The 21,941-nt window shown below is 42.6% G+C and overlaps 1 protein-coding gene across 1 annotated transcript in view; it reads left to right on the top strand.

The window, feature by feature from the left end:
* The first annotated feature begins 4,301 nt into the window (after positions 1-4,301).
* Positions 4,302-21,941, top strand: part of LRRC8D (leucine rich repeat containing 8 VRAC subunit D) — a 104,235-nt gene continuing 86,595 nt past the window's right edge. The window contains exons 1-2 of the mRNA XM_027838213.1: positions 4,302-4,366; positions 4,591-4,743. The gene's annotated coding sequence lies outside the window, so the exon portion shown is untranslated. The remainder of the gene's footprint in view (positions 4,367-4,590; positions 4,744-21,941) is intronic.

Genomic DNA, 21,941 nt, shown 5'->3' with positions numbered 1-21,941 from the left:
CTCTTATGGATTTATCTTATGTAGGAAAACACTCAGAAGTTGAAGTGGTTATAAAATTTGTATGTGTTTGGTTTTGATGTCCTTTAAAAATAAGTACATAATGAAAATTTTCAAGAGGTAGCTGTCTAATGTTCCGAAGCATATTGACCTAAATGTATGCCAAATATTTTTAATATTTAAAGTCCTTTGCAAAGATGTGTTTATCGTCAGTAACACTTTGCAGAAGCTGGGTACGGCTGCAGTGTTCTCTGGAAGATGGAGAAATGGAATCGGAGAAGAAATGACTTGCAAAGCCCCTTATATTCTTAGTCCCTGGGCTCCCTGTCCTGTTGCTCAGCTTGCTTAGTCATGCTGCTGTGTCATGTAAATACTGCTTTCCATCCCAGCTTGCATAGACAAAGTCAGGGAGAAGCTCACCCCGGGGAATGGACTTAAGCTTGCAATGAGATAAGATACATGTGTGTTTTTATAAGCTCACCAGCCCCTCCCCCTTCACTCACACTGGCAGTATGGGGCTGGCAACCGCTGCTGGGGCCCAGCTCACTGTGGGCAGTGGCATTCACACAGGTGAATTGGCCACCTGCTTGACTACCCCCACCCACCCCCTCCTCAAGCTGTAGACCAAGTGAAGATGCTGTGATGCCAAAGCATTTCTTTCACAAAACATGTTCTGTTTCAGGTGTCCTGGAATCGAAGGGGAGAGGCTGATTTGTTAAGAGGGAGGGAGGGAGTTGCTCTGGAGACCCATAAGCTGTGGGGGGGGGGAGTGGGGGAAGAAGAGGGACAGAGGGAAAGAAGTGGGGAGGGAGAGAGAGAGGTGAGGGGGGAGAGAGAGAGACAGAGAGAGAATGTGAGTGAGTATGTCTCTTAGGTAACCAAAAGCTAGGTCGTTTTTTTTTTTCTGCTTGCTAAAACCATGGACATAATTGAAAGTCCACACAGAAAAGATCATGCTAACTCACGTGCAGATGTCCTTCTGCAGGTAGGTTTAGAAACTGAATAGTGCAGTCCTTTTTCTAAAGAAACTTTTTTTCTAATGGATTCTCTTCCTCTTTGAAACTGAAGGAAGGCAAATGAGGCTGCTTTGGAGTAATTTTTATTATGTCCCCCCAACTCCCATTTCTGCCTCAGAAAAGCCTTCTCTCAAAATATAATTTCTGGGCTAGAAAATGACTTTTCCAGTGTTACTGCCTTGTCGTGCAGGCAGAGGTATTTAAGGAGGAAGGAAGACTTTAAAAGCAAAATAAACAACAACACACAAAAAACTCCCAAACTTTGGAAAATTGATTTTTAGCTTTCAAAGCCAGATCATTTGTGCATGCCTGAGCACATACTTGCTTCTTCCTTTTACGGAGGTCACGGTTTCAGTTTTTGTTTTGTTCATCTAGTGAGTGCATACAGTGGCAAGAAAGAAACCGGAGTGTGTGAAACTAACTCAGTAGAATGAGAGGACTGTCTGTGTCAAAGGAGTGTGTCCCATGTTACTCTGGGCTTGTGGTTACTGAGGAAACATTTTGGGAACAGAGATGTTCTCATGGGGTCAATGGGAAATCATCTTTGGTTGAAGCCAAGACTCAAGTGTTTATAGGAATGGAAGAAATTGAGTAACAGGTAGATTAGGCGAGACTGGGTGATGTAGTGGAAGGAAGGACTTTGCCTGGAAGTTAGGAGACATGGGTTCTAATCCCAGCTAGGTGGCTGACCTTAGGCAAAAAAAAAGGCTTAGCCATCCTGAGCCTCATTTTCTTCATCTGTAAAATGAAAAAGTTAGACAGAATGTGGCAAGTAAGTTCTCTTTCAGCTTAAAATAGTATTGTTAAGATATGTGCTATTGAAATTCTCTATGGGATGGTGCTATTGACGGCCAGATGTGTGTGGACAGACATTTGTATCCACACTCCTTAGGGTCTCACTCTTGTTGTGTTTCAGTCATGTCCGACTCTCCGTGACCCCAGTTGGAGTTTTTTGTTTTTTGCTTTTTTTGGCAAAGATACAGGAGTAGTTTGCCATTTTCTTCTCCAGCTCATTTTACAGATGAGGAAACTGAGGCAAACAGGGTGAAGTGACTTGCCCAGGGTCACCACAGAACTGGATTTGAACTTGGGTCTTCCTGACTCCAGGCCCAGCACTCTGTCCATTGCACCATCTGGCTGCCCAGGGTCCCACTATTTGCTCTTATTTGTATCATATACTCACGGCATAGAAAATACAACATTTGTCTGAATATGAGCCATGCTTTCCCCTAAGTTGAACTGAGTTAAAAACCTGAGTTCCACCTATAACTAGTGGTGTTTCTCAGTCCATTTAAGGTTGCAGCCCATATTCAGACCAGTGTGATATGTAGCAAAATTAGGATTTCTGAAGTATTTTTTCTAGTACTTAAGAAGTTCACACTTTTCATTAAAGAGTATGTCTCTAGGCTCCTTGGTTATAACAAATGCAGTGTTTTTGGAAAAGCAGCTGCTATGTAAACTGCTGTATGTTTTATTTACAAATGCAGCATTTGCCTGTGCATTTTAAATATGCAAAACTCTTAAAAAATGCAGGTATAAATAATTATGGGCAAGCCTGGCATTTATCATAATGTACATTGATATTGTTACATGTGAGAGAGGTATAGAGAATGAAGGAGGAAGGTATTTCTAGGGATTGAAAATGGACTAGAAGTCGTTCAAACTACCTCAAGGCATGTTATCATCCCAGAAGAAGTTGCTGTCACAGGAAGGATTGAGTTTGTGCTAAGGCCGTAGGCTTGTCAGGGCCAGGAGAAGTGAGAAGGTGCCTTGTCATAGGAAGAAGATGGGGAGCGGGCTGGATCCTGAAAGGGTGATAGGGAGAAGTTTCAAGAAGGGCATGGAGATAAGGAGAGGCCTCCTTTCAGTCAGTGCAGCTGTGGTACCCCAGTGTTAGGCACGTTTTGGTATTGCCCTGGGTTGGGGACAAAGTACGGCCCGCAGGTGAGAGTGGTGTTCTTGCTGGGCCCGTTCCCGGGAGGTTCTTTCAGTGCCAAGAATCTTCTCGGTCACCTTTTAATAAGGGTGCTGCCTTTCCTGGGCCCTGCCCGGAGGCTGATAGCGAAAGGTGAGGGGGATCTAAGACGCTGCAGCCGCAGAAGCTTTCAAAACAGCGTTTATCATCAAACATAGAGCGAGAACATTGACTTCTAATCAGCAGGCCAAGTTACTGGGAAAAGTCAGCTGATGGTCATCTGAACTCGCCGGAACTTTGTACCTTGAAGTATAAATGATTGTACTGGGACTTTTTGAACTTTTAAAAGCCAGCAAGTCATTTCAGGGAGGGGGAGGGGGGAGGTGGTGGGAGGTGGACCGGCCAGGGGTTGATAATGGAAAATAGCACACTGCCCTCTGGTAATCAAGGTACAGGATAGTCAGTTGTGCACGAGCCTTAGGTAAGCCAGCAGAATGACGAGAATAAGTGATCTTTCTGTTCTCTTGGAGTTCCGCTGTGTACTTGAGGGGACGATCACTCTTCGTGTTCTGTGGGGTCCATTTGGATGAGTTCTCAAAAGCGTCGTGTTGGCAGTCTAAGAGGTTGCTTTGTCTTTGGCTGCCTCCGGGTAACCTTGTAAAATCTAGTGTGCGCCGTCGGTCAGACTCTGTGGCAGGGTCTGAAGGAGCCGGATGGGAGAGGAGGTGATTGATGTAGCAGTGAACACAAGTGAAGATTCACCAGGCAATTAATAACATCCTCCAGTTCAAATCCCCTGCTGTGGAATTACCATTATTATTGTTATTATTAACAACAGTACTGAAAAGCTCACCTCTGTGAGGGACCATAAGCCAGGAAAATGAAAGGAACCCCAACACTTCTGAGTTGGAAGGTACTGGGAATGAGAGGTGGCACATAGAAACACTTACACATTTTCACGTTTTGATCATGTATTGGATTTGGATCTGGCCCCTATTAATGACACATCTGGATGAGTTAAGTGGAGGCAGGCGTACATTGTAGTTTCATCTCATCTGTGTTCAGCTGTTTTCCCTTAAGTGTAAAAGATGTAAATAATGTCATACCCAATACCTTTTTTTGTCTTTGTTGCGAGGGATTCACCGGTTGCGACAGTAAACTTGAAAAACCAGTATGCCTTAAGTAGTGGGGAGCGCCCCCCCCCATATCAGTTTTGGCTTTTCATCCGCCAAGGGCTAACTGCCTCCGGAGGGCGGCAAAGGGAGTGGGAATGCAGGGAGCAAACTGGTGTTGTATGAAGCGTGTATTTGTGTTTGGGAAGAGTAGGGGGCACCCAGTGTGTGATTGGAAATGGAAGGCTCAGGGCCCGTCTTGTAGCATGACTGCCAGCAGGGGGAAGACCATGAGGATGGAGCAGGGGAGGCCATGCCGGCTCATGGTTGGTGTCTTGGGGGAGCAGGGAGCAAACACTCTCCCGGGGAACCAGAGAGCTAGGCGAAAGGGCTGCTCCAGCCTGCCCACCGGGCTGACGATGGTGAAGCGGGCGATTATGCAACCTCCAAGCCCCCTCTCCCTCCCCCCTCCTCCATGGCTGCGTCCCTCCCTCCACTCTGCCAACACTCGATTTCTCTCTCTTTCTCTCTCCCTTGTGTTTTCAAACAGGAAGTGCACGGTTGTCTGTAACGTGCCGCCGGGTCCCAGAATGAAGGAGTGAGGTCTCCCAGCTGCCTGTGCAGGATCCTCGACTCGGGAGCCCGCTGCAGTCTGAGTTTACCGAGAGCACCCTGAGGCAAGCAGGGTAGCCGCCTGGTCCAGGTAAACAGAGGGGACTGGGGGTGATGGCCGGGGGTTGGGGGAGGCCTCCCGAGCTTGCTGACTTCTGGGCTGTCATTGATAGATGCCCCCTTCGCTCTCAGATGTGCCTCCTTGCCCTGCAGGTCTGGCCCACTTCCACCTTCTTATTTTACTCTGTCTCCTCTTTCTTCTGTTCTTTGCCCCAAACTCTGCTGCCGCCGCTGCTCTGTGAGGATGTGTTGGGGGATGCTTAACCCTGCTTGGACGGGGTAGGAGAAGCAGCGTGCGCCCATTCTGGGCTCCGCGCCCGAGCTGGCTGCCTGCTCCCGGTGGCAGGCGCCTGCAGCCTGCTGCTGCCACCGCCGCCGATGCTGCCCCTGCTGTTCCGGCAGCTCTTTGTTCCTGGCACAGGACAATTCTTAAGGGTTATTTTCTGGATTGTGCTGGGAGATTTGTTTGGGAGGAGGTGCTGGGGATAAAGGAAAGGAGAAGAAAAAAGAAGGGCCATTGAGTTGAGGGGTATAGGCAGGGGGACAGGAGCAAGGGTCTTGGTCTCTTCCTTTACCTCTGAAGGAAATGCTGTAGCTGGTGAAATGCCCCTTCTTTAGTTAGTAGAGTAAGGAGTGCTGAACTCCTTCCTTTCCGTGGCAGACGATCCAAGGTAGAAGGTAGCTGGGCAGGGGACCTCAGGCAAGAGAAAGAAAGGGGTACAGATGCGTGAGATGGCAGAGAACTCTGGGGTGACTTATTTAGTCTGGTGTCTGGGCTGTTAATTCCTGTCTGGTTTCTCGGTCAGGCTTCCTTTGCCTAGACAGAAGCTACTTTTTAAAGTAGGATCCAGACATCTTTGGTTTGTTAAATGTTGCTCATCACCTAGTGACCACTGAGCCTAGCTTTTCTTGGCTACAACTGGTTCAGTGGTACCTAATGAGGATACCTTGTTCCATCTTAGCAAAGATGTCACCAGGCTCAGAGAAAAGTGGCTTTTGTCCCTCACTCTGCTCTCTGGTCATCTCTCTGACTGTTCTCTTCCACTGTAGATCCCTGAATCAGTTGGACTTTTTCACCAGCCAAATCCTGGCCATACTCTGTTACCCGATTCTGGCAGCTGGCATTTATTGCGCATTTTAAGATTCAAAAAGTGCTTTGCATTCATCATTCACTTATTCATTCAGCAAGCACTAATTAAGAGCCTACTGGGTGCCAGGCAGACTGCTAGGGGCGGGGATAGGAAGAGAAGGCATTTCCCCACAGATAAACACCATTCTCCTTGAAGCAACCAAGGGCAGAGCAGTGAAGATGAGGAAAACCAGTTTGATATGAAGCTCTTTGGGACTTTAAGTTGTCCATTCGAGTCATATTAATACTTGATGCATTTTTAAACTAATTTTCATACAAAGTAGTGAATAAAGAAATAATTTACATGCAGAAATCTTCCTTCCTATGCAGCATCATTGCTGGGGGGACCAGGGAAGAGTGGTAGTCTCTCTATGGCTCTTCTAAGAAAGGATGGCATTCTGTTCCTACATCCTGGTATTGGGCCACCAGGGTTTACCTGGGGCCAGAGTTAGTTGTGATTTTTAAGAGCGTGATATGGATTCCTGCCAGGAACACTATAGATGATGAAAGATTCATTGTGATTTCTTTAATTTAGTTTAATTCATGTTGATTCCATGGGAGAGTGAGTGATGGATGGTGGCAAAGTGAACACGTGGTCAAATGGAGAGATTGCTGGCACTGGAGTTAGAGGACCTGAGTTCAAATACCACCTCAGACACTTTCTGTGTGTGAAATTAACCTTGGGAAATTAACTAAGCTCCCTGGACCTGAGTTTCCTCTTCTGTAAAATGGATTAGCCTAAGTGGTCTCTGAGGTCTTTTCCAGGTCTGGAGATAGGCTTAGAGCTGGAGGGTGTCCAAGATCACATAGGTAATATAAGGCAGAGGCAGTCTCTGCCACTGTGGTGTCACCCTTCCCACAACACCAAGCTGCCTTTGATCCTACCTCCTTTTTCTTCTGTTGAATAGGGATAGGGACCCAATCTATGGTTTCATAGGTTTAGGGAACTCCCAGATGAGGAAATTCTCCCTATTGGTTCAGCTTGCCATCCTCTCTACAATTTATAATCTTAGTTATTCAGAACACCGAAGGATTAAGTGATTTGCCCGTGGTCACTCAGCCACTATATGTCATAGAAGAGACTTGAACCCAGGTCTGCCTGTTTTCAAAGCTGGTACTCTATCCAGGCTACCATACAGCTTTGACCATAGTAGCAATAACATTGTGCCCTTTATTTGTGTATCCCTGCATGGATTTCAAGCCTCAGCCCTCTAATATACAGCTATTTTAGGGTTAGAATAATAATGAATAGATAATAGAATCCTAGGTTTGTAAGAGGGAGGTACTTTATAGGTCATCTAGTCTAACTCTCATTTTATAGATGAGGAGACTAAGACCCCAAGATGAAAAAGTGACTTTATTGCCACACGGGGCAAAGGCACAATTTGCACCCACATTGTCAGACTCCAAATTCATCACTTTGGTTTTAGCAGCAAATATCCAACATATACCTTAAGGAGTAAAAAAAAAACCTAATTTTATGCTTCTATTTTAGAAGACATATAGAAGTAAAATAAGTCTAGGCTTTTCTTGGTCAAGAGTGTAGACCGACTTAGGGGTGTTCATGCTTCCTCCAGCAGCCAGGGGAAAGAAGGGATCTTGCAGAACCAGGTGACCGCCTCTTGTTTTTTAGGAAGGAATTTAATGGAGACATCAGAGTTTGTGCATCTTCAAAAAAGGTGTCATGGGATGAGAAGGGTAAACCCAAATTTCAGAGAGGCCTAGAAAGTACATCCTCAGCCTGGGACCCCTATCATTTTCCAGTCATTTTGTTTCAGGATTGAGTCTTCAGTCTTCCTTGGCATCTGTTGTCCCAAGACGAAGGTGTAGGGTGGCTATGTCACCTGAGTGTATTCCTCCCAGGTGATTTACTTGTGACACAGGGGACATCCTGAGCATCATTTCAGAATGTCTTTAGCCACTCAATGAGAGTTTGACTCAACAAACAGTAACTGAACCCTAGAATTATTCTGAATTAGGTGTTGCTTGGTTTGACAGGTCAACTCCCACTTTTCCCAATAATGATAATAACCACAATATTAAAGAGTGGCCATGTGGTGTAGCAGGTATGGGCAAATGCCTCCACCTCTCAGGGTTCCAGGCAGCTTTCTGAGATTTGAAGTTAAAGGGAAGTTAGTTGAAGATCTGCTATCTGTGGAGGGAGTTTCCACCCAGATGAAATCATGGTGATGAGTGAATAATAACACCACCAATAATTAAATGACATTCATAAAGTGGACAGAGACTTGCAAAGTGTTTTACTTTCATGATCTCATTTGTCCTTCCCCACAGCCCTGTGAGATAAGTACTAGAGGAGAGGTGTTATTATCCCCATTTTACAGATGAAGAAACAAAAGCTGGGACAGAGAGGAGGGAGGGAGGGAGGGAGACAGAGTGGAGAGAGGGAGGAAGAGAAGGGAGGGGAAAACAGACAAGGGGAAGGGGGAAGGAGAGAGAGAGAAGGGAGGAAGAGACAGACAGACAGACAAAGGGAGAGGGGGAAGGGAGAAGAGAAAGAAAAAAGGGGGAGGGGGGAGGGGAAGGAGAGAAAGAGTGAGAGAGAGAAAGGGGAAGATGGGGAAGGGAGAGGGACAGAGACATGGAGAGAGAGCTCAAAGGGAGGAAGAGACAGACAGACAAAGGGGGAGGGGGAAGGGAGAAGAGAGAGAGAGACGGAAAAGGGGGAGAGGGGGAAAGAGAGAGAGAATGAGAGAAAGGGGAAGAGAGGGAGGGAGAAGGACAGAGACATGGAAGGAGGGAGAGAGAGATTGAGATTAAGATGAAGTGACTCAGCCAGGGTCACACAGCTGTGGAGGATCTGAGGTGGGATCTTCACCCTGATCTTCCCAGCTCCAGGAGCAGCCCTCTACCTTCTCTCCTGTGATGATCTACAGACCAGGCTTTGTCTTATTAGAACTTAATACTTCCTTGACTGTGATATCTTTTATCCCTCTTTCCCCTCCAAGACTAGCTTTATCCGGGTTTCGTCAGCATAGTTTGTGCTGGGGTTGCCAACCCCCTTGAGGCATGTTCACGCCAGTCTTCCAAATCGACCTTAAATCATGTTCTGGGATTAAGGCTTCACTATCTTGAATGGAGAGGTTGGCCCGTTTTAATGTTGTTTACAATAAAAAACTGTGAGGTACTGGAGACAGATTGACTTCCTGTGAGAGGGTAAGGCTACCTTTCTTAGCATCATTAATTAGGAGCTGGGAAATCTTCTGTAGAAACCTCCTTATTGGACAGATGAGGAAATGGAGGCCCAGAAAGACTAGAGGATTTCCCCTAGGGAGGAAACAGCAGCCAGACTTCGAATTCATGTCCTCTGACTCTAGATTCAGCGCTCTTACCACGTTACTGTGACGTACCAGTCACAGAAATAAATAACTTATTTCTTTGGTTGGCGGTTGTGAGGGGTGGATGGAGAGTACATTTGTTAATTGAATTTGGCCTATGCATGACATAACTCTGGTTAGCCTGACTAAATGACTTGCCAGTCATTGGAATAAGGGGCAGTATTTGACGCCAGATATTCCCAAGTCCACCCCTGCTCCTGTCTCCACGTCACTGTGCCTCCCAACTTCCAGCCCTGCTTTCTGAGGACCATAGCTCCCCCTGCCAATAAGAGAGAGCTCAGCCTTCTAAGACAACAGCAGCTGCTAACTCAGCCAGAACAGATCTGGCATCTACAGGGGAAAGCCAGTCCATGTAGAATCTTGACTTTAGATAAGATCCTATATCCATATTGAGTCTCCGTAATGGGGACATTTGAGGTCCTCTGACATTTAGTAATTCTTAGTCACTGTATCTGTTGCAGTTTTATTTCCCAGAATATTTACCCACAGTATTTGTTTTTTTTTTTTTAACTTTCATCACCTCGTGTTGATACAGTTGGTGCCATGACACCAACTAGCATAAGGGGGCCTGACAGGTATGTGATGTGGTGGATAGAAATCTTACCTTGGAGCTGGGAAGACCTGGGTTCTAATCTTGCCTCAGACACATACTGGCTGTGTGACCTTGGGAAAGTCGCTTGACCTTTCATTGTCCCAGGAGATTCTCTAAGATTTTAAGTTGCAGAGAAGGCGCCCTCCTACTTGTATGATGGGGATTTCTTTGTCTAGGTGTTCTCTGTACCGAGTAAAATCACGGGGTCAGTCCCTATCCTAATCATCCCAGTCATTACTAGCATCAATGTTAGCATCTTGATCAATTGATGGCTAATAAATGTTTATCAGCTCTCTGATTTCTAAGCAATGATTGCCCTAACTCTTGGATCAGGAAGGCAATTGAGAGGCTGGAAGTGGGCAGCCCAAATTCTATCTCTATCTACTTTCTATCCACTGTGCCACCCAGCTGCCCTGAGAGCCCTCCTTACTAGAGGCGAAGTAAATACTGGCTGCCCCTTTGTCTGCTGTGTTGTGGGAGTATTTTGAGCCTAGCATCAGTTGGATTTGATGATGGCTTCTTAGGACCTTTCCATCTCTGAGATTTGCTGGAGAAATGCTGTTAAGTGGATGCTCAAATGTGACTAAAGATTGTTCTTTAATAGATTGACGATTTAGCACAATCAATATTCTGGTTGGGTCTCGCCAAGTTTACTTTTGACCACTTTGTTGCTTGAAACATTTCCATTGATTTTTTTCCCCCCAGAGTCTAGCCATTCATATCTCTAAGGGAATCTTATTGCCTGTATGGCATAGAATACACTTTTGACTTTATTATGGAATCTAGTATCGAACCATTAGAATGTCTCCTTATTAACATTGTTGTGGATATACCCAAAGTCAAACCACATCCCTCCAAGGCAGAATGACTTGCTATTTCACTGGTACACTTTGCCTATTAGATGGATGTTAATCTCATTCTAAAAAATTTGTTGTTGTTGTTGTTCAGTCATGTCTGACTCTTTATGACCTCAATTGGGGTTTTTCTTTTTCTTTTCTTTCTTTTCTTTTCTTTTCTTTTTTTTTTTTTTTTTGGTTAGGCAATGGGGTTAAGTGACTTGCCCAGGGTCACACAGCTAGTAAGTGTTATATGTCTGAGGCCAAATTTGAACTTTGAATTCAGGGCCGGTGCTCTATGCACTGTGCCACCTAGCTGCCCCCCTCCACCCCATGTTGGTTATTATTATTCAAGATAGAGTGCCAGACCTAGAATCAGGAAGACTTGAGTTCAAATGCAGCTTGAGACACTTCCTAGCTGTATGACCTTGGGCAAGTCACTTCACCCTGTTTGCCTAAGTCTCCTCATCTGTAAAATGAGCTGGAGAAGGAAATGGCAAATCACTCCAGCGTCTTTGCCAAGAAAATCCCAAATGGGGTATGAAGTGTTGGACATGCCTGAAAATGACTGAACAACAAAAGTATGGACATTGTACTTCTGTTTTTGCAAACTAAGCCAACATCCCTTTTTGGGGGAGGAGAGGGTCTGGCACATAGTAGGGTTCAATTTTAATAAACACATAAGTTCTCTCTGGGTACAGTGTACTTTGTGCAGAACACTGTACGGTCTAGTAGAGGGAGGTACCAGACATGTAGATAGCTCTGTTGTACATTATTGATGTGTAAAAGGTACCAACTCTTTGAGATCTAAGGAGGCAAGGAAAGCTTGTTGTGAACTGTAGGAGCTGGGAGGGCTTCACAGAGGAGACAACACTCTTAAAAAGATCACTAGGATTTTAGCCTTGTAGCAAAGGCGTGCCAACCAAAGTGTGGCCAGTGGAATGTTGGTTCCTCCAGGACTGGGACTGATTCATGTTTGTCTTTCATGTCTCCCCAGGGCCTGGCACAGAGTTGGTGCTTAAAAGCTGTTGAATTGGAGGAGGGAGAGGTGACTTTTCCCCGGGGACGATTTTGAATGGTTTTGTACTTTCTACTTCATTGCAATCACCTCCAGGGCAGGGATGGCCCGAGAATCTAACATAGTGCTTACTACATCATAAGTGCTTAATTAATATTTGTTGAATCACGTTGAGAAAAGGATAGTGTTTTAGGTTTTCTTTTTCTTTTTCTTTTTCTTTTTTTCTTTTGGTCAGATTGTCTCATTGAACCCGTATGAACTTTATAGAGGTCACTGTCTCCTTTTCTAGGTGTACATACACCATCCATTTAATAATCAGTCTTAGAATCTGGCCAGAGGTTCTTCAGACACCTCACAAATTGGGCTCTAGGAGCCATTATTTTTTATTAATTAATGAGAGTTATGTAAGTGGAGTGCCTTTACAAAGTCGTATAAAATGTAGCCAGAATTGGAATTTAGGTACAGTTGTTTAGCATCCTGAGTTGTGCTTACAGAGGCAGGCCAGTGAACGTGAGTTGTTGGAGTTGTTCCTCCAGAGTGCCTACGTCCAACGGAAGAGGGCCCTCTCCTCCTTTGCCCATCTCTTCCCTCCCACGCTGTAGACCTATTCTTTTCTCCTCCCAGATAATGCTATTGAATCAGTATCAATAAGGCTTTAAGGCAGAACAGTATAGAGAGAGGATGCTAGGCTTCCAGTCCAAAGACCACATTCATAGTTCTTGACCCTGGGCTAGACCCTTGCCCAGTCTCCTTTGCTGCAGAATGAGGATAATGATATTTAACACTCCATCGCACAAGTCATTGTGTGATCAAGTGAGATACTCTAGAAAAAAATTTTTTTAACAGCAACAGTGTCTTAGAAGAATGTGTTGGAGTTGCTGATTGATTTGTGCTTTTATTATGTGTTGAGATATTTTTTCCAGGAGTAGTAGATATGACTTTGGACTGATGCTTTCAACCACAGTGGATAGAGCGCTGGGCCTGGAGTCAAGAAGACTCATCTTCCCAAATTCAAATCTGGCCTCAGACACTTCCTAGCTGTGGTAACCCTGGGCAAGTCATTTCATCCTGTTTGCCTCAGTTTCCTCCTCTGTAAAATGAGCTTGAGAAGGAAATGGCAAACCACTCCAGTGTCTTTGCTAAGAAAACCCCAAATGGGGTCACAGAGAGTCAGACATGAGTGAAATAACTGAACAACAATTCAACCACAGGTTTTTATGAAGGGTCTACACTGTGTGCCAGGTGCTAGAACTACAAAGACCAACCTGAATCAGTCTCTGCCTTCAGCAAACTTACATTCTGTTGGGGAGCGTGATTACTTTTAATATGTTGTACATTTACTTATCTGTTCCTGGGTTGTTTCCCTTCTCATATGAATTACCCATAGAATGGTATTTTCTCATATCCCAATGAAAAGCCTCAGAAGAAGGCAGGAGGGGAAGAAGAAGGGAACAAGCATTTATTAATTCTACTATGTACCAGGCCCTGTGCAAATATTTTCTCATTTGATCTTAAAAAGGGCGTGGTCCTAGTTCTTCCATTCACTAGCTGTGTGACCTTCGCCAGATCAATTACCTATTCCAGTCCCCTGTCTTTTCTTTTTTTTTTTCTTTTTGGCTAGGCAGTGGGGTTAAGTGACTTGCCCAGGGTCACACAGCTAGTAAATGTTATGTGTCTGAGGCTGGATTTGAACTCAGGTCCTCCTGAATCCAGGACCAGTGCTTTATCCACTGCGCCACCCTGTCTTTTCTTTAAAATGGGGAGAGGTTGTTCTAGATGAGGTATTTTTAGCCTGGAGCCTGTGATCTTGGGGTTTTTTTAATTTAATCTTTTGATAACTATATTTCAATATAAGTAGTTTCCTTTCTAATCCTCTGTATTTTATTTTATGCATTTAAAAACATTATTCTGGGAAGGCTTCTTCAGTCTGACCTAGGAAAGGTCCATGAGACACTAAATCACTTGTGAAATTCTTTGGATAATAAATAGATCGAGGATCCCGGACGCAGCTGCAAATTTCAATCTTATAAAGTTGTAGATAAGTCTGAGTTGCCTAAGGCACAGCATTAGTGACTTGCCTCACTGCTCCTGGGCAGTTTGGTGACACATCTGGATTACCTTTTGACTGGTAGCACCGTGTAGATGAGGAGATGAGGTTGAAGAGTAGGAGGTTAGGACTGTGTTCTGTGACCTTGGAACAGAACAGAGTTAACTGGCCTGCAGAGAAGTGACTATAAGCCATCTTGCTGTCAGGTCTAGAGAGAGTGAGAGAGAGAGAGACAGAGAGAGAGAGAGAGTGTGTGAGTGTGCTGAAATCAGGCTACTGTGGTGGAGGGAAGGAAGACGAGCCTGTATGGTGAGTGTCTCTGTTTTTTAATTTTGTGAAGGAGGCTGAATAATCTAAGTGAGTCATAAATCAAAACACTGAGGCTCCTTCCCAAGAATAAGGTAGAAAGAACACTGAGCTTGGCTTCCAGAAGAGAACACTGAACATGGACTTTGGAAAGAGAACACTGGCCTTGGATCTGAAAGACTTGAATCTTCTAGGACAGGGGTGAAAGGGCCGCACTCAAGGACCTAGAGGGCCACAGGTGGCCTCGAGGCTGCAGATTCCCCACACCTGCCTACCTCTAACATGAATCACTGTGAGCAAGTCTCTTATTTAATGTCTCTGAGCCTTGTCCTCTGCCCCTGTGGAGCAGCACAAAATAGGGATAATCACACCTCTAGATTAAGCTGCCTACCAATCAGGGTTGTTTTGAGGGCTGCTGAGATGTATCATAGACAGGGCACTTTGTAAACCTTAATGGGCTGAGTAAATGTCAGCCTTCATTACTGTTGTTGATATTGTTGTTATTCTCATCATACTCACAGGTGGCTGGATGAGAGAGTGAGCAATCTTGAAAAAAACTAAATCATACTGGTATACATTAAAAAAATTTTTTTCCTCTTTTATCATGAAGTTAACAATAATCAACAAATATTCCAATATACGAAGAACATGAAAGAAGACTATAGAATAAACTTTGATTGCATCCCATTTTTAAAGTATATATTAAATTTAACAAAGTCATAACAAAATTGCCCAATTTGTCTGTCCCGTGATTGTTTTCTTTATATTTAGATTTGAGTGTGATAAATACTTTTTATTTCTTTTTAATATTTTTTTTTTGCAATTCTGTCATTATCCACTAACCTACTCCCCAGCAGAAACCTTCTCTTGTAACATGTTAGTATATTCAAGTGACAGATCAACAAACTGCCTGTTTCTAGAAATATCATTATGTCTGTCTTATTCTGCTCCTCTCTTCTGTAAGTCCCATGCCAAGAAGGCACAGATCATCCTGCTTTCTGAAGTCATGATTTGGTCACTGCTTGGATCAGAATTCTGAGGTCTTTCACAGTTGATTTCCTGTATACACGGTGGTTCAGTGTCTTAGTGCAGTTTTAAGCTTTAATTTTTTCTTTCTTTTATAAATTTATTTATTTATTTTTAGTTTCCAACATTCACTTCCATAAAATTTTGAGTTCCAAATTTTCTCCCCATTTCTCCCCTCTCCCTACCCCAAGACGGCATTTAAATTGATATAAGCTCAACATATACATTCATATTAAACCTATTTTCATGTTAGTCATGTTGTAAATAAGAATCAAAACCAATAGGAGAAACCACAAGAAAGAAGAAACGAAAAAAATAGAAAGAGAGAGAGAGCAAATAATATACTTCGATCTGCATTCAGACTCCATAGTTCTTTTTCTGGCTGTGGATAGCATTTTCCATCATGAATCTTTTGGAGTTGTCTTAGATCATTGTTAAGAAGAGTTAAGTCTATCAGAGTTAGTCATCGCATAATATGTCTATTACTGTATACAATGTTTTCCTGGTTCTGCTCACTTCATTTAGCATCAGTTCATAGAATCTTTCCAGGTTTTTCTGAAGTCCACCTGCTCATCATTTCTTATAGCACAATAGTATTCCATTACATGCATATACTACAACTTGTTCAGCCATTCCCCAGATCATGGGCATCACATTAATATCTGTTTCTTTGCCACCACAAAAAGAGCTGCTATAAATATTTTTGTACATGTGGGTCCTTTTCCCATTTGCATGATCTCTTTGGAATACAACCCTAGAAGTGCTATTGCTGGGTCAAAAGGTATGCACAGTTTTATAGCCCTTTGGGCATAGTTCCAAATTGTTCTCCAAAATGGTTCGGATCATTTCACAACTCTACCAACAATGCATTAGTGTTCCAGTTTTCCCACATTTTCTGCAACATTTATCATTTTCGTGTTTTGTCATGTTGGTCAATCTGATAGGTGTGATGTGGTACCTCAGAGTTGTTTTGATTTGCATTTCTCTAATCAATAGTGATTTAGAGCATCTTTTCATGTGACTATAGATAGCTTTAATTTCTTCTTCTGAAAACTGCCTGTTCATATCCTTTGACCATTTATCAATTGAGGAATGAATTATATTCTTATAAATTTTACTCATTTCTCTATATATTTGAGAAATGAGGCCTTTATCAGAGACACTGGTTGTAAAAACTCTTTCCCAGTTTTCTACTTCTCTCCTAATCTTGGTTGCATTGACTTTGTTTGTGCAAAAACTTCAGTTTAATGTAATAAAAATTATCCATTTTGCATTTCATAATGTTCTCCATCTCTTGTTTGGTTATAAATTCTTCCGTTCTCCATAAATCTGACAGGTAAACTATTCCTTGCTCTCCCAGTTTGCTTTTAGTATCAGTCTTTATATCTAAATCGTGTACCCATTTTGACTTTATTTTGGTATATGGTGTGAGATTTTGGTCTATGCCTAGTTTCTGCCATACTCTTTTCCAGTTTTCCCAGCAGTTTTTGTTAAATAGTGAGTTCTTATCCCAGAAGCTGGAGTCTTTGGGTTTACCAAACAGTAGATTACCATAGTCATTGACTACTATGTCTTGTGTACCTAACCTATTCCACTGATCCACCACTCTGTTTCTTATCCGGTACTAAATAGTTTTGATTATTGTTGCTTTATAATGCAATTTAAGATCTGATATGGCTAGGCCACCTTCCCTTGTATTTCTTTTCATTAATTCTCTTGATATTCTAAAACTTTTGTTCTTCCAGATGAATTTTGTTATTTTTTTCTAGCTCTTTAAAATAATTTTTTGATAGTTTGATTGGTATGGCACTGAATAAATAATTAATTTTTAACTGTTTAAATTCTTCTTCTAGTTCTGTTCAAGTCTTCCCAAATTTCTCTTATTCTGTCATTTTGTTGTTCCTTTTTTAGGACACAGTAATATCCCATTACATTCACATGTCTTGATTTGTTTAATCATTCCCCAGCTGATGGGCATTCATTTTGTTTCCAGTTTTTTGCTACAGTCAAAAAGTATCCCTATGTATATTTTGGTTTGTCTGATTCCTTTTCCTCTACCTTTCATCTCTTTGAGGTATATATAATATTACCATATACATTCTTCCAGTGGCGGATTCACTTCCAATAGCTTTTGGAAGTCAACAGCATAGTACGTGGACAGCTGTTGATATTAGTTTTCTTAAGCATCTCTTGTATCTGAATTTTGGAAAGGGGGAGTCTGTAGGTAGGTCAGAGACAAAAAGAAATGAGCAAAGAACATGTTTTAGTGACAGGACGCCTGTGGGCAGGCAGAATGGTTTCTCTCTGGCCCTTTTGCCATGTTTTGTGGTTCCCTGAAGGACAACAGGTTAGCAGATGGTTTTGCCACCTCAAAAAGGTAGTTGGTTAGGGCTGCTGTTGGTTGGGATGGGGTTTTCCCTCTCTGGATTTCTTTTTCTTATACTATTTTCTGTCCTTCATCTCCTTCCCAACCCATCACACACCCCTTCAAGTAGGGCTAGGGATTATAGTAATAATAATAAGTAAGTTTGGGCATATTTGCAGCCACTTTTAACCATGATCAAGCCCTCCTGTCTCTTATAGGCAGTGTTCATCAACAGGATGAATTGAATCAGAAAGAATTTGAAATACATCATCTCACTGTTACTGTGTCTTAGATGCCCCTCTATGTAGATATGTAAACTCTTCATAGCTGGTCTGCTTGAATGAAGTAGAAATTTAGGGAGAATCTGAGGTCTGAGCAGAGAAAATTTAGATGTGCTATATTTTGCACTTAGATGATGCTTTCAGGTTAACAAAGCATTTCCAAATAATTTTATGGGCCAGGTAGCACAAATACTCTGTTTTACAGATGAGGAAACTGAGACGCAGATCCTAAAGGCTTGCCTGCAATCCACAGCTAGCAAGAATTAGAGCTGATATTCAAACCCAGATTTTCCACCTCCATCCTTCCTCTGGACCACACTAGACTTAATTTTAACCCTAATTCTTTTTTTTAACCCTCTTTATTCCATTTTGAATGCTTATTCCATTTCTAATCTTAATTCCTTTCAAATCACAACTCTCATTTACTAGCCATCTACCCATGTGCATCGTTTCCTCATCTCTAAAATTCACCTAGCAGAACTTCCAAGAGGCAAGGTGGTAGATTAGGCAAAGGGCTGGTCTTGATGGTCAGGAAGACCTGGGTTCATATCCAGCCTCTGATATACAGAAAGTAGGTGCAAGTCTTTTAACCTCTCAGTACCCTCAGGCAACTCTCTTAACTTGAAGATAAGCTGCTGAGCTGTATCTGTGGCGGGAGAAGGAATTTCCACACTGGGAGTGCTCTATAGAGATGAAATAACGGGTTCCTGATCAAAATGATGATAGTGCATTGATGACCTCGTAGAGTTGTTAACAAGAAGTACTTTGTCAGCTGTAGAGCCCTCCATAGAAACACTAACCTCACCTTCTGGGGGAAAAAAAAAGACATCCTTTTTAGAGGGGGATTAGATGCTTTGGACTCCTGAAGCTGCTCTCCATTCAAAGCTGAGTGAGTCTAGATCAGAAGCCTGTACCCACCAGGAGAAGAGTCCAGAGACCTTAAACAAGTGATGAGATGCTTTAAAAATGAAAGACCAGTGAGATCTGGGAGGTTGGGGGTGGGGGGAGAGACATGATGAGTACTTGAGTCCCTTTTCTGTGCTGTTATATATGTCAGATAGAAACCTGGACATTTTCATTTTGCCCAATTAAATTTTACACAACTTGTTAAATGCTTAGAAAATCTTTTATAGGGCTGAAACATGGTCCAGCAGGTTTTATAATCTACTTAAAAAGAAATTTACCCCTTCAGAGAAAGGTAACCTGGTCTTTTTTCTGTATTTCTTTCTGAAAGTTTCAGTTGTTCCTACTAATTAACAATTCTTCAAAGTAAAACAGACTTAGTATTTTTTTTTTAAGTAAGTGAGAGCAGAGTATGAAAACCACCCTTAAGCATGTTCTTCCTTTTCCTGAGAGACAGCAGGAAGGATTTGATTTCTTAAAAACAGCCCCAATAGCTTAACTATAAACTCAAAACGTTAGAGATCAAAGATCCTAGGATCACAAAGATGGAAAATTATTAAGTCGTTTTTCTAACCTCAGAAGACCTTGCAGTGATTTTTTTTTTTTTTGGTGCCTAGAACAACAGGACATAAATGTGCAACGTAGGGAAATATATGACTTGGCATTGCAGAAATTTCCTCATCTCTAGTGCTGATTCCCTCAGTGGTCACCAAAGCTCATTTCCTGGCCAGGCCAGATTGACTTGGTCAGAAGCATATATCATGACCAAGTTGGACACATGGTCACAAACAATGGCCTGGAAAGGAAAAGGAATGAACCAACATTTGATTTTCCTCTGACCTGATCTACAGCCTCCTTTCCTTGAAGTTCAATTTGCCATATCCCTGAATTCTTTTTTATTGCAGGCTCAAATTTTTCTCCAGTAGAGTGACCAAGAATGGCAAAATAAAGAGCATGTTTTGACTACTGAACTGTATGACAGGATGAATCTACCATAGAATTAATAGGAGCTTATAGCTCTATAGATTGCAACCTTTAGCTCTGAAAGTAGGCAATACAAACATGGTATTGTCATCTTAAAAATAAGATAGCATATATGTGTGTTTTTATATATAATATATAAATGTATATATATCAATAGCAAATTATGAGCAGATATATTTGTTGTTGCTGGGTTGTTCCAGTCATGTCCAAATCTTGGTGACCCCGCTTGGGGTTTTCTTGGCAAAGATACTGGTGTGGTTTGCCATTTCCTTCTCCAGCTCATTTTACAGATGAGGAGACTGAGGCAATAAAGGACTGCAAACAGCTAGTCAGTGTCTGAGGCTGGATTTGAACTCATAAAGATAAGTCTTCCTGACTAGTTCTGGAGCTCTATCTACTTCGCCACCGAAGTGACCCAGCAGATGTATAGCAAATGGAAACTCAAAGAACTTAAATGGGTTGCACTCTAGTGAGTACCAACTGGATTTAAACCCAGTCCTTCTGGGTTTTCTAGAGTCCAAAGCTTTTTCCACTCTTGCATTCTCTGATTGGATCAATGAAATAACCAGGAAGAAGAAGCGTATCTGTTAACTTCCTTCCAGAAAAGAGAGAAAAACCAAACTCTGCATGAGGTAGTTACTTTTCAGGCTGCCAGATTTCATTTTCTTTTTCTTTTTTTTTTTCGCTAGGCAATTGGGGTTAAGTGACTTGCCCAGGGTCACACAGCTAATAAATATCAAGTGTCTGAGGCTGAATTTGAACTCAGGTCCTCTTGATTCCAGGGCCAGCACTCTATTCACTGTGACACCACCTGCCCCCAGATTTCATTTTAGAGACTTATTCAAAATACACTTTGGTTAATCAGTCATTAAGCATTTATTAAGCACCTACTTCTGTGCCAGGCTCAAGACCCAAAAGAAAGGCAAAAGATTGTCCCTGACCTCAAGGAGCTGATAGTCTAATTTGGGAAATAACATGCAAAACAACTCTGTCCAAACAAGCTAAATACAAGACAAATTGAAGTTATTTGGAGGTATTTTTTGGTATCCAGATGTAAATATAAGGCTGTTATGCATTCCAAAATAAGAAGTCAGGGCTCATGAATTTTGGTTTATCTTTATAGGTTTAAAAGAGAGAATGTGTGGTATTTTGGATAGGGTTCTAGATTTTGCAGTCTGGAAGACCTTGGGTTTAAATCCCACCTTGGACACTTTAATAGCTGTGTGATGCTAGCTATAACGATTAGTTCCATATGCAGTAAAACCTGTATTTCCTGGAACCCAATTGAGTCAAATGTTTCTGCATTGGACTTAGAGAATATAGAAGCAGTTCAAAATAAAATACAACAGGAATTCAGTGTAGAAATGACAAACCACCACCCACGACCCAGATGTCCTGTTTTCAGCATATATACAGTTGGATCCTTATCAGTATCAGGAGTTGACAAATCCTGGCACCCATGCCAAAGATGGCAGAGATCTGGGTGCATTTCCATTGAAACCTGACTCCCTCATTTTGGCCACACACACCTTCCTCATTGCTTTTAACAAGCACCTTCTCAAGGCAGCTAGATGGCGCAGTGGATAGAACACCAGCTGTGGAGTCAGGAGGACCTGAGTTCAAATGTGGCCTCAGACACATGATACTCACTAGCTGTGTGACCCTGAGCAAGTCACTTAGCCCCAATTGCCTTGCCAAAAAGGAAAAAAAAAAAGCAAGCACCTTCTCCCTGTCTTGGCATCTTGGCACACCCCCTTTTTTATTTAGGTTGCATTGATGCCTTGGTCTTTTATACAACAGTTAGCTCACAATACCCAGCCCATCCATTGCACTCTCTGTTGTAACAGAGAAAAGCTAGAGAGAGAAAAAATTTAGAAGAACTTGCTTAACAGAGCTGTCCTGAAGTACAGGGGCTGCCTTGAGAGATTCTAAGTTCCCGAGATTGGACGTCTTCAAGCAAAGGCTAGCAGGCTCAGATTCTCTTGGAAGTGTGTATTGGACCTCTGAGGACCCTTCTGCCTCTGAAATTCTGTGACTGAAACTGACAGTGTAGACTGTTCCTGTAGTCCCCCAAGGGAAGCACCCTTGATCATCTGTTTTCCAGTAACAAGTTTGGTTTTTGGAATTAGCCTGGGGTTGACTGTCCCAGGCACTGGCTCTTTTGGTCATTAATTTGTGTCCCAGACCTTCTACATTCTAGAGCAGGGCTTCTTAACCATATTGTGGACCCCTTTCCAAGTGTGGGAGATCCTCTGGAACCCTTTCCAGAATAATATTTTTATTTGTTTTAATCCATAAATTCCCAAAGCACAAATCCTATAATGTTTCACACACACACACACACACACACACACACACACACACACACACACACACACACACACAC

This window comes from Vombatus ursinus, unplaced genomic scaffold, assembly GCF_900497805.2.
Source record: "Vombatus ursinus unplaced genomic scaffold, bare-nosed wombat genome assembly UNPS02014825.1, whole genome shotgun sequence".
NCBI lineage: Eukaryota > Metazoa > Chordata > Mammalia > Diprotodontia > Vombatidae > Vombatus > Vombatus ursinus.
The sequence above is the reverse complement of the archived record's forward strand: the minus strand, read 5'-3'. Positions and strand labels throughout refer to the sequence as shown.